This window comes from Meleagris gallopavo, chromosome 2 (assembly GCF_905368555.1).
Source record: "Meleagris gallopavo chromosome 2, MGAL_WU_HG_1.1, whole genome shotgun sequence".
Taxonomy (NCBI): domain Eukaryota; kingdom Metazoa; phylum Chordata; class Aves; order Galliformes; family Phasianidae; genus Meleagris; species Meleagris gallopavo.
In genome coordinates, this window is record NC_139405.1 from 63,637,070 (window position 1) to 63,650,160 (window position 13,091).

The 13,091-nt window shown below is 34.8% G+C and overlaps 1 pseudogene; it reads right to left on the minus strand.

Moving 5' to 3' along the window:
- Nucleotides 1-790: 790 nt before the first annotated feature.
- LOC100541138 (mitochondrial import inner membrane translocase subunit TIM14 pseudogene) overlaps nucleotides 791-13,091 on the minus strand; it is a 42,236-nt pseudogene continuing 29,935 nt past the window's right edge.

Sequence of the window (13,091 nt, forward strand, 5' to 3'; positions counted from 1 at the left end):
CTATATACAAAAACATGGTGTTTTCAAATTGCTTTGCTAGAAGATCAAAATAAAGACGTCAAATAATAAATCATTTCAAACACTTATTATAGTAATTGATAATTTACCTAGAAAAAAATAACAAAAAAACTTGCAGTTCTGATAAAAGAATTACAAGTGTAGCCTGACTGCTTTCCCTATCAATATAAAATTAACCATTAGTCTGTTGTTATTGTTTATATAATATCACAGAATGATAGAATTGTAAGGGCTGGAAGGGACCTCTAGAGATCATCTAGTCCAACCCCCCTGCCAAAGCAGGCTCCCTAGAACGGGTTGCACAGGTAGGTGTCTTGAATATCTCCAGAGAAGAAGACTTCACAGCAACATATAGATAATAGAAAACTTTAGAAAATAGAAAACTGAAAAGAATTTACAGACTTTGCATAAATGTCGTTTGGGTAATTAATGATCAGGAAAGCACAGTGACATTTGTTTTCACAAATTAGATTTTAGGATATCAGAGTTACCTCATTTGTTTGTCTTATGAAAGAAACTCTGTGAAATGTTGTAAAATAAATACATATTTTGTGTGTGTTGATCTTAATTTTGTATATTCCCCAGAGTACTTTTAGTTATCCTACTTTGAAATGTCTTTGAAATTAACCACAAAGTTTTACTTGTTTAACTTCCCCTGAAGTGAGTATTGATACTTTGTAATGAAATGATAACTTAGCAACCATAATTGTTTCTGTAACATTTGTCATAAGTGACAGGGTATTAGTGCATCTGCAGAAACTCTTCTTGTAATTCACACTGGTTGATTAGAAACCATTGTTTCATCCATTGCCCCTAAATATTCCTTCATTCCCATATAAACAGCAGTAGCTAACACTGCTATGTGATCAAAGACTAGCTTTTAGAACAATAAATAAATAGAGGTTTAATCTTTCTAGTGCTTTTTAGAGGTACTTAACATTAGTCTACAAAGAACATTAAATGAAAAGAATTAAAATAATTAGTAATGGAAGAGACTTACTAAGTCATTCCTCTGCCAAAAACAGAGTATATCTTGTATATTATATACTACATTTTTAAGTGTAATGTCCGGTCCAGCCTTTATTAGCTGATCTGTTGCTTGTTTTTTTTTTCTTTTTTCTTTTCTTGTTTCCCCCCCCCCCCCCCCCCACTTTATTGCCATAATGAATGATAGTAGCAATGTAGGAATTTTTCCCTACCCTTGCACATGTACTTCTCAGATGCTTGCTAAATTATTGCTAAATTGCCACGCTACACCGAGGTGATCGTTTTTCAGTGTCGCCAGGCTATGAAATATTTTATCCTTGCGTGCAAAATCACCATATTTAGACTTTCTAATTTACTATCAAATTCAAAAACATTTTTATGTTCATACAATCTCTTATAGAATTATAGAATAATTTGGGATGGAAGGGACATTTATGATCATTTAGTTCCAACCCCTACTATAGGCAGGGACACCTCCCTGTAGACCAGGTTGCTAAAGTCCCATCCATGGTATTGTGTTTTTCTATGCAGAATTATTTCCATATGTGCTACTTAAATCATATTTGCAAAGCCTGCATATTTAATGCAAGGAAGCTTTCTCCAAGGTGGCCACTTGCTTTACTTGTACTGAGTTCAGTTCAACTTCAATTTTTTTGAACTCTCTACACTGAGAAATATGATCTTCTTGGTTCCATAAGCGATACATTGATAAATTTTCTGCAATCCTATGAAATTGAAGGAAATTGTCCAAGGAAATTAAATTGAGGAGAAGGGCTATTGGAATGTGGGTGTTGTAAGCAAAACCTTTCTCCTTTGTAAGCCATTCTGAAAAGCACCATGAGAAAACGTGGCTTGAAGAAGTCTAATATTTTATTCTCTATGTGGATCTGACAAGCCAATTGAGAAAGAGAGAGGAGACAAAATGCCAGACTTCTTCCAGAAGTCATGCCATACCTAAGAGATTTTTCACATCAGCTTTTATAATTCTCTTAACAATGATTTTTTTTTTTTTTTAAGCTGCAGACTAAATACAGTCTCCAGTCAATGCAATTGAGAGTCCTACATGGCATCTATCCCATAACTGTGTATTCAGGTTACATATAATTAGTATGAAGAAGTAACATTAGAGAATTCATTCTCTAGTAGCTTAAAGCAATAGATTTACATTGATTTACACCATCCGAAGGGCTGATCCAGCACTTGAACAAGTAAATAGCGGGGGGGGGGGGGGAAGAAAACAAAAAATACTTATCCATCTTTCATTATTTGATACTGATAAGAAAAACATTGGAAAAAAAAATTTGGCTATTCTACAGTACTCAACTTCAACACTCTCTCAGCTTTTAGAGAAACAGGAAAAAACTATCATAGTGAGGAAAGGTGAGCAGAAGAGTAGAGAGATTACTTCTTTGGGCATGTCTGGACTTTGGAGAATACTGTTTTTCTATTACTTTGGCCTTGACAATCTATATTCCTCCAGCCTAAAACAGGATTTTAGGCACTGCAAGTGATAAATCTTGTAGTCAAGTCACTGGTGATGATCTCCGATTTCTTTGTGCTTGAGAGAGAATACAAACAATGTTTTCCATTATATTTCTGCTTTACTATAATTCCCTGATATATGCATCCTGAGGCTTCAAATGTTTTTTTCTTCCTATAATGCCCACTTCCAGTAGGGAAAATCCTTCCTACCATTAAGCAGATCAGCACTCCTGCCCATCTTGATGCTGTCTGCAAAGTTACTCTTGCACTCAATTCCCTTGTAAAGATTATGAAACAATGCCAGTTAAACATAACAGACACCAGCACTGAACTCTGTGGAACAATAACTGAACCATCCAACAACTAGATTTAACTCTTTCATAACAATCATTTTTGCCCAGAGGGTTTTTTTACCCAGTGGACAGTACATCTATGCCATGAGCAGACAGTTTCCCTCAGGAGAAATCTGTGGGTAACATTGTCAAATCAGTTGCGAAACTCCAAGTAAATAACATCCATAGCTTTTCCAAAAAGTTTTCAAAATACTACTACAGGAATTTGTAAACAAGTAAGTAAATCACAATGGAATAAATAAAAGGGAATATATCCAAATCAGGAATGTTACTTTTATTGCAAAGAAACCTAAATATAATCTGTATTCAGACCTCTAAACTTCAGTGGAGGTGATGACGCAGGAGAAAAAGAGCAATGTGTAAGACCATCTCTATTACTCGTAACATAGTATGTTTGTTCTCTATTTCTGAAAAAAAATATTCATGGTCAAATAGATCTGTTTGGGCTAATAATAATTTGTTGTGCAATTCCAATTTACAGCCTTGTAAAGAACCCAAGCCCTGGATGCAGCAAAATATTCTCTTTTCTGTTAAATTTCTATCCAGAAAACAGAAGACCTGTTTTGTTTGTAGGTTTTGTCTTTCCTTTCCTTTCCTTTCCTTTCCTTTCCTTTCCTTTCCTTTCCTTTCCTTTCCTTTCCTTTCCTTTCCTTTCCTTTCCTTTCCTTTCCTTTCCTTTCCTTTCCTTTCCTTTCCTTTCCTTTCCTTTCCTTTCCTTTCCTTTCCTTTCCTTTCCTTTCTTTTCCCAGTGTGGCTCCATAGCTTGCCAGCAGGAATTATTTAATGCTGAGAAATGTACCACGAAGAGAAGTCTGGCACAAGTCCACTTCCTAATTCGTGCTTTGTCTTACATGATGCCAAGTGCTTCTGAAATCTGAACAACAATTAGCTCAGCAGGTAACAGTTCTAGCTTTCTGTAAATGTTCTCTGTAGTAGATAGGAAATAGAAAACATTAGGCAGATGATGGATGCTGTAGGATCCTGTACAGAGCAATGTGTATTGAGGAATGTGACTGGGGAGCAAAGAGGAATGAAATACAATGTAAAAACTGTAGAGAGGAATGAGGCAGAACATAACGTTATTAAGCTAATGGTCTGAAGGGATAGAATACTAAATTCACTGTGGATGGAGGTAGTACAATATACACAGTAGGAAATAGGACATTATAATAAATGCAGAGGAAGAAGAATACATTTCTCTGAAAGATTAGGTTATTTGTTCAGAACATTTTGTTGCATTTTTTTATTACATTCTCAAGCATAGAAATGCCATTTATCTTTACATACATAATGTGTACATGCGTCTATTTATTTATGCACATACACAGTGACATTAGTCAATTTTGACTCCAGAATGAAGAGACCATGGATATGTTTCTAGAACGTAGATACAATGAAGACTATTTTTCTGGAAATAATAAATTCTCAAAAATACTGAACATTAATTCAGAGTGTGGTACACTCTAAGCATGTATTTTAAATAAAGAAATCACATCCCAGACTCTAAATACAATTTGCCAACTTTCCTTCCAGGAAGCGTGAAAGCAGCAAAAAATGAGAGTCATTTATTCACCGTCTGTTTGGCAGTTCACCTCCTTAACACATAAAGGTGCAGAACATGCCAAATTTAGTAAGTTTTCAGTGATGAGGCTTGTAGCAGTGAAGACGGAGGATTATTGACCTTATAAACATATCCCAATTGAGAATTTATGTGCCTCAGACCTTAAAAAGTTGGCTAGCAATGTCATTCATCTCTTCCTATTACATGTTATTTTCATCAACCTATGTACATTTTATGCTAATAGTTACAAAAGTTATTTCAAATTTTATGGCAGCTGAGTGATTCCAGATGATTTTTGTAATAGGATTAAGAAGTGAGAGAGAGAGGAGAACATACAGGAAAAAAGGGTCACTCATAAAAGATAATAATATCAGCCAGATTTTAAAAGTATTCCTCCATGCAAACTAGGCTATACTAGTTCTTAATCCAACTGTTTTCATCATTAATCTGTGTATGCATACCCAGAGAGGTATGTATAGTGTATATCTACAAGTAATTGCTGTTGAGTCTTGATTACTGGCTGAAACTTCTATATATTGACGCCAATAAGTGGTGTATTCTGATTGATACAGCAGAAGTAAGGGATGACATCAAGAAGAACCCTGATAAAATTCAAAAGGTGGGCTCTTGTGAACTTAATGAGGTTCAACAAAGTGAAGTGCAAGGTTTTGTGCTTGGGTTGAAGTAATCCCAGATAAGTATACAGACTGGGATAAGAACTCCTTGAGAGTAGCCCTGCAGAGAAGGATTAAGAGGTCCTGGTTGGTGAACAACTTAACATGAGCCAACAGTGTACATCAATCCAATACATTCTATGATTCTATCACATATTATCCTTATAAATACATAATATTTTTGATCTTTTATAAAAGTGGAATTATTTGTACTGAGAAAAGAATGAACAACACACAAATTAAACTAAAAGCTTCTTGGTTTGCTGTAGTTCTGTATTCAAGTGAAACCAAGTAGGAAACAACATACAAGATTCACAAATCCTTATAAAAGCACGAAGAGTGCCTTGTTGAAAATATAGCATTATTATGGTATGAAAAAATAAGCTCCTGAAAATGAAGGAATACATCTTCCCAACCTAGACTATGAATAATAAAACAGATTTTTATCAGACAGTATAGTGTGCATCATATTTACATAAATTGGTGGCATTCTTCTTGTGGTGCCACACTTTCTGCAGAGAAATATGAAATGAGAACTTATCTACCACTTCAACTTCAACATGTGTGATATGACAGTGCAGTGCCTACTAAGTCTTGAGGCTGCTTACCAGCATCCAGACACAGCAAGTTTATATCCTGTCAGAATACAATCTTGACTTGAAAAATGAAAAAAAAAAAAAAATAATAATCTGCAAACATTCTCCAAAATGCCAGAAATGCAAGTCATTATATAGGGATTTTTTGTTAAGTTAAATGCAGCAAAATTTTCACGAAAATTCTCTTAATAAACTCTTTCTGTAGTCTGTCTAACAAGGATTTGTGACTGTGCTCCTTGATTCTGACAAATTATGAGGCACTACATGCAGACCTTATGGCCCTAGCAGTAGAGAAATTTAACAGCGTCTTCAATTGTTCAACAAGAAGCACAGTCAGTATACTGAGGGAAGAAATTGTAACACTTTATTTACTGGTAAGCTGAGTCAGATCAGGGGATCTATCAACAGCCTTTCAACATCTGTGAGGAAAGTGTCTAGACAAGAAAGGCAGCTCTTCTCAGGAGTGCATGGTGAGGAGAGGAGAGGAGATGGGAGGAGAGATGGGTGGGGAGGGCAAGAGAGGACAAGAGAGGGAAGAGGAGGCTGCATTCCAGTACCAATTGTCTTTTGATTGCTATAGTTTTAATTTCATCCCTCAAAAGAATAATTTAATTCTGCTGACCAGTAAACGGAAATACACTTTTCATTCAATTACATACTGAATAAAGCAAAAGTAAATTCTAAGAGTTAAAAAATCAGGACGAGGTCCAGAGCAAGGTCTTGAGAGAGAGACCTGATTCACTGCTGAGCTCATGACTTTTACAAGTCATTTACAGAGAGATTCAATTATGTATCTACTACAAATTCACTCCTCCTCCAGTTTAAGTCGATGCATATAAATTTGCAGTGTGTAAGCCAATAACTCCTTTCTCATAAATGAGAAGTTACATTTCTGGAGTAATAGAAAAAAATAAAAAGACAAAACTATATTAAAGAAGTAGGTTTATGTTCCCGTTATTAAACAGTAACTTTTCATTGCTTGGAGGCTTTACCCTGAAGTCCAGTAAACATAATCAAGCTCTAATTAAATGTTAATGTAGAGTCAGCATATTAAAAATTCATAAGCAGTGAGCAGATGCTATGTTGTTGCCAGGATGATCTAATTGACAGGATCAGATCCCAGCTGTGGAAATTCTCTCAACTGAGAAACTGGCAATGCAGTGCCTGTTGGTTGTACATTTTCAACCACTTGTATGGTTGTCAGCATACTACCTTTGGACACAAAGGCAAAGGTAGAACTATTTCCAATCCGTAGGCTGTTTCCTACTCACAATCAACCATGCTGCTAGGAGCTGAAGCAATACTGCAAAAAAAAACCAGCAAAACAGTCGATGATCTGTGCCAACCACCATATAACACAGCTGTTTGTATTGTGTTTTTTAAAAGTCATACTTCAGTTTTACATTTTAACAACTGATTTGAAGTTCAAATATTGGAAATAAAAAATAATTTTAAAAAGTGCTATATTTCTACTTGACATAATGTCAATTATTTCATGTAATATTTTTACAGAGAAAAAAGGATTTATCATTAAAAATGTAATTTTGCAACTTTCAATAAAAGAACACTAAAAGAAGAATGATCAGATTTTTCTGTGATAGAAACTAGTGGTGAAATAACAAGAAAAAAGACTGCAAAACTAAGTACGCATAAAAGCTTTCATTGATTTATTTATCGTTCTACATAAACACCAATGCTAATGAAAATCAGTAAACTGATTACTTTTATTACTCATTTACCTCTTAGCTAGATGTACTTTAATTTACAGTTTAAATAAGTAACTGAATGCCTTATTAGCTAATGTAAGACAATATATGTCGTAAGACTTCCAATACGGCTTCTTTTTCCTTCTCTTTTAATTGTAACATCTGGGTTCTGTGTCTCTGGATAAGTTAAATGTTCACTGGGACAGTGAATGGCCCTTTTCTTGAGCTTCAAAGGGAAAAAATGGAGAACTTTGAAAGAAAGAGACATTAGGAGATCAAACCATGCATATTCCTTAGAAAATGTACACATGCTTCCTCTTTCCACCTAATCACATCACTTCCAAAAGTCACACCAAAACAGCACATCCATTCTATCTTTTGCTCATGAGCTCTCTAGAATCTTGGTTCTCAGCCAAGGGTGCAATCTAGAACTGTTCCTGACTATTTGTGCATGCTGTAAAAAGGAAGGAAAATTCTTTTCTTCTTGCCATGCCAATCTGAGCATGCATAAGACAAAGCATAGCTCTTCTGCAGACATCAGAGCCTGAAAAATTAATTGCCTTGGTGGGAATAACCCTGAGAGCTATTTTGCTTGACTCACAACCTTATGCTATGTCTGCAAAAACGCCAGTGCTGCAGCCTAGTCTCTGTTTAAAGTTTTATGGTTTTGTAACATTGCTGAGCAGTGACTTGGTCAGTATTGCAAACATGTGCTGTGAGCACATTTCTTCCATTGTTTAAGTTTGGTTCTACATTCTACAATGTAACAAGTTATGAAATAACAATATCTGCCATTATGACTTTTGTCACCATTACTACTGCATATAATTGAATTGTTTACAGAATTGTTTAAATTGCAATTGAAATTAATTACAATTACAAAACAAAGGCTTTTCCTGAAAGGCTATTCATTATTTCTCTGAATTACTCTCCTATCTCCTATGTAAATATTGTTGAATTTTATCCTGTATGTAATGTGAAATCCTGCCTGAGACAGGCAGTTATGTTTGTTTGTTTTTCTTGTGATTCTTAATTTTGTTTCAAACAGAAACTGATTTTCCAGACTTTGTCAAATATCTGAAGAGGAAGAAGTTCCAGCCAAGAATTAGCTGAAGTTTCCGTATAATTTTGAGGTTTTCTTGCTGATGTCATTATTACATGGAGTCACTGTCATTCTGTGACAGTCAGATTGTAAAATAAGATATTTTTCAAAGAATTTGAAGGTTTTCATTATGGATTTCTTTATACATTATACCATCAGACATAATTTCTTCTCTTCATGTAATTCCAGTTTAAAATTATTGAACGTGGATGAAATCTCAGTGCTGTTTAAAGGAATGACAAAACATTTTCATTGGAGCTATAATGTACTTAGGTATCTTTCTTTAATATACTTTGGAGATACTGAGATACTTTCCTACTTTGAAATTATAACAACATATTTGCTTCCTGGAAGAGCATTTTTATAGTCATGTGTATTAAATCTTATATGTGTGGTTTCCATACAGCTAACAACATTCTTTTCCTTTTTTTTTTAAACTTGTTATTTCAATGGATTTCATCATGCTCACTTGTGTGGTTACAGATTTTCATGTAGGTCCTGTACAGGTGATTAGTTACAAATAGTTCCTCAGTAGGACATGAAAAATTTCAAGAGAGAAGTTGTCTTCTTCTTGTTATGCATACAGCTGAATGATATGTTATTGAAGTCACAATAAAATGAAACTAAATGTGGATTAGGGACCATTTACACTTTTCAGATTTCGGTAATAGGGGTTTTTCACACATTTCAATGCTAGTTCTTGAAAGTGGGTGAGTTTCCTCAGTATTTCTGTTACACTACTGGCTGAAGCCAAGGACCATAAAGATTTTCATCATATCCTTGTCCCTTACTGCTCTGCACCACTCCCAAAAAACACAACATTTGTAAGAATCAATCTCAAAAAAGCAGTTACAATTCTTCATAAAACAAATTGCTAAAACAATTATAAGGACTGCAAGCTGAAATGAAATCTGATCCATGCATTTGAACAGAATTTCTCTTGTACTTAACTGCAATCACCTGAAGATGGGACTTTTTGTAAAAAAAAAAAAAAAAAAAAAAAAAAAGAGAGAGAGAGAGAGAAAGAAAGAAGGAAAATAAATCCCACAGGGATTTCCCAAAGAAAGAGGAAATAAGTCAGAAATAGCTAAAGGTTCATCTTGAAAACAGATTTGGTGAGCAGATTTCCATAAAGAAGACTGATTCTTGGATAGCTGATTCCTGCTGCTTGAGCCTGACTGTGTGTGGAGAATCAAATAAGTGTATTGTACCTTCCTTGAAAATATACCAAGATATCTGCCTGCTTTCAGTTTTCTATCCCAAAGGAAGATCATCAGCAAATCCCCACGTTAAGTAATTGCTTTGCTTAAAAGTAGTAATATTTTTAATTCAATTCACTAGCAAAAAGCAAGGAAACCCCCCCGAAATTTTCAAAGAATGGAGCAAAAAATACTTTGTCTTGTGATAATACATTAATTCAAGCTGCTGTACAAATAATGGTCTTGCAGTACTTCATTCAAGAGTGAGAGAAAAACAAACATTGCCTTGCTCAGCTTGGGGGGAAAAGGTATGATGCTGACATAGATTTAAAATGTGAAAATAATTTGCTGCACTTCATTATTTTCAAAGGGGAAGAGAATAAGCATGACCTGATAATGATTAGCAGCAAATAATCACAGAGAGGCTCCAGGGAATTGTTGGCTGCATAAGCTCTTGTACGAAATACATTTATGGTGGTGATTATTTACAGCTATTGTACATCAAATACTTTTTTCTTTATACTCCTAATAGATTTCCAGATGAAATTTAATTACAAATCAGCCAGCTTAGTACCTGACAGAATTAAAGAGATTAACACACTCTTTGGGATAAAAGTTTAACTTTTGAATGAGAGTTTTTGTTGAGTTACACACCAGTCAAATGAAAACACACATACAAGGCTAGATGTACACAGTATCGATTTATCTTAATTCCCTGTCAAGTCTGTGCTCCCTTTGTAAAAAGCATTGCCCACTGAAATGGAATCTAAATAATCCTTTTTTTTTTTTTTTTAATTTTTTTTTAATGGTTTGGTCAACTTTTCTATGGCTGTGACAATGATGAACTGCATCAAAATCAAAATGCCAGTTCTGAGCCTCATCCCTTCCCTTCCCTTCCCTTCCCTTCCCTTCCCTTCCCTTCCTTCCTTCCCTTCCCTTCCCTTCCCTTCCCTTCCCTTCCCTTCCCTTCCCTTCCCTTCCCTTCCCTCCTTCCCTTCCCTTCCCTTCCCTTCCCTTCCCTTCCCTTCCCTTCCCTTCCCTTCCCTTCCCTTCCCTTCCCTTCCCTTCCCTTTCTTCATCTTCCCTCCCCTCCCCTTTCCTAATTCTCTCATCTCTTCTCTTGAATTCTCTTAAATTCTTCAGTTCCAAACTGTAAGTCCTTTTTTACTTAGTGATATTCTCTTCCCCTACTTAATTGTCTCATCAGTGATTAGAGCTTAGATAACTCTCAGGGTTTGAGTCAAATTCTCTCGACTTATTTCTGAGGGCACCTTTATGTGATCTTAAGTGAGAGAGCCAGCCAGCTTGCTCTAAGAAAAAAACCTACAGCTAGAGATTTCTGCTGCTCAGATGAGACATTCTAGCAACGTGTTTATGTTCCTTTCCTGTTGTTATGACAGGCACAGTTGGTTAGCTGAGCCCCGTTAAGTCTTTCATACATAAATATGGAGTTTGTAGGCGCTCCCTTGTCAGCATTCTCACTCCTGTATCATGCAAGACCTGTGCAACCTGATCCTCCGTCTTCATATACAGGTATTGTGTCTGGCTCACTATGCCACCTAGCCTTCAAACACAGTATATATCTCCTTGAATAACAATCATTCATGATCTTTGGCTTTTCATCTACTAAGTATTTCAATGCTTGGTGTTTGCTTTAAGTTGTTTTTGCTAAAGTTGGAAAAATTCATCTTCTTTCCTGAACTCATAAGTGTTGACAATATCTGTCAGTTGTGGAGAGACGAGATAGATAAGCGTGGCAGTTATTTTTTACCAAAGGAAAAATAAATGGGCACCAAAATGAGAGAGATTAGTTTCCGGGGGTTTTGCTTGTTATTTATTTATTTTTCATTATTGTTATTATTTTCCTTTTTTTTTTCTTTTTTTTTCTTTTTCTTTCACACAAAAATCATGGCACAGGAAATGGCAATTTGCACTACATCGGGAACATAAATACTATTTCTCCAAGATGTGTGTACTAAAGCAAGGTACAATAAAAACTAACAGTTTTAGAGTACAGTAGAATCAAGTTGTGATCTCTCTCTTGCAGTGAATGTTCTGTTTTGAACTGACTGTCATTATTTAAGGAAATCAAATGTAAAAATCTATACCATTTTCCCAAAGTTTTTTCTTCTCCATTAAAAATGTCAATGTCAAGTGATGAAAAAATATTCCAAAGGGTACATATTCTAAGAAGAACTGATATTTTCGGTATTCTAAATTAAAGCTAGATTAATACAGCTTACACTTTAAAAATAAATGCACTGAACCAGGAGGACTTTTTATCTATCTGTCTTACACAAAGAGAGATCTATATAGAATTTGGAGATACATCTAATCATCTAGAGCTATATTTTTGTGTTGTTTGCAGTAGGTGTGCTAGATCTAGGAAAGTCATTCCAAAAGTAATACCTCCTATTTCTTTCCAGGGAAACTACAATAGATACAAAAAGCACAATAGCACCATTTGATAGAGAAAATTCTCAACTACAAAACACTATTTTCCAATGTATGTTACATATTTTCTGCTGTTCAGTTAACTTCAGGGTTCATCATGTGCCTATGTTTTTATCTAAAAGGAAAAGGGGATTATAACAAACTTGTGCTGGAGGGATTTAACTCCGTGTACAGTTTTAGAGAGTCTAATATGATTTGTTAAGATAATAATCAACTCTTGACAATCATTATCTTCCTCCTTCACATCCAAGTAGAATTATTGTCCTCATGTTGGCTTCTTATAAAGGCATGCAGATGGGCCTCTGAAATTCTCAAATTTTCTCTAAGAGTATTTCCATCTCTGTGTAATTTTATTATTATCGCTTTCTCAGGATTTCCTGGAATAAATAATTTGGGTTTCAATTGATTGTAGCAACTGAAACTTGAAGCTATTAGCAAGCCTTTGGCAAATAGCTATGCATTAGTATTTATTACAGACACAGATGCATGAGAGGTGCAATTAATTTTGTCTTTGTTGAATTTCAACATCAGTGAACTGTTCATTAATTTTAGAATTTGAGAGGATTCTTGGAAACTATTAAACAAATGGGTAATTTTTGAAACTATTTTATGTCACATGCGACAGTCTAGACAATAGATGTCATGCTATATAAAATAAGATCCATTTCTGCTTCATTTGGTGTACACTGTATTCCATATAATTTCTTATTAGTCTACGACAAATTGCATTCTTTGGATAATTTATCCATTAAGTTTAAGTGAGAAAATGAACAAAATGCAAACTTCTCAGAGGTGTTTTTTGTTTGTTCATCATTATTTTTATTCCCATTAATATTCTTTATTAAGTTTTATTACCAATATTCTGTAGTGTTCAAATACCTTATGTATTTGAGTTTTTAAGAAATTCTTTTTTCCCATTCTTTGTGAATTTGTTTTTGTCCATGCTTCTGAAAAGTACG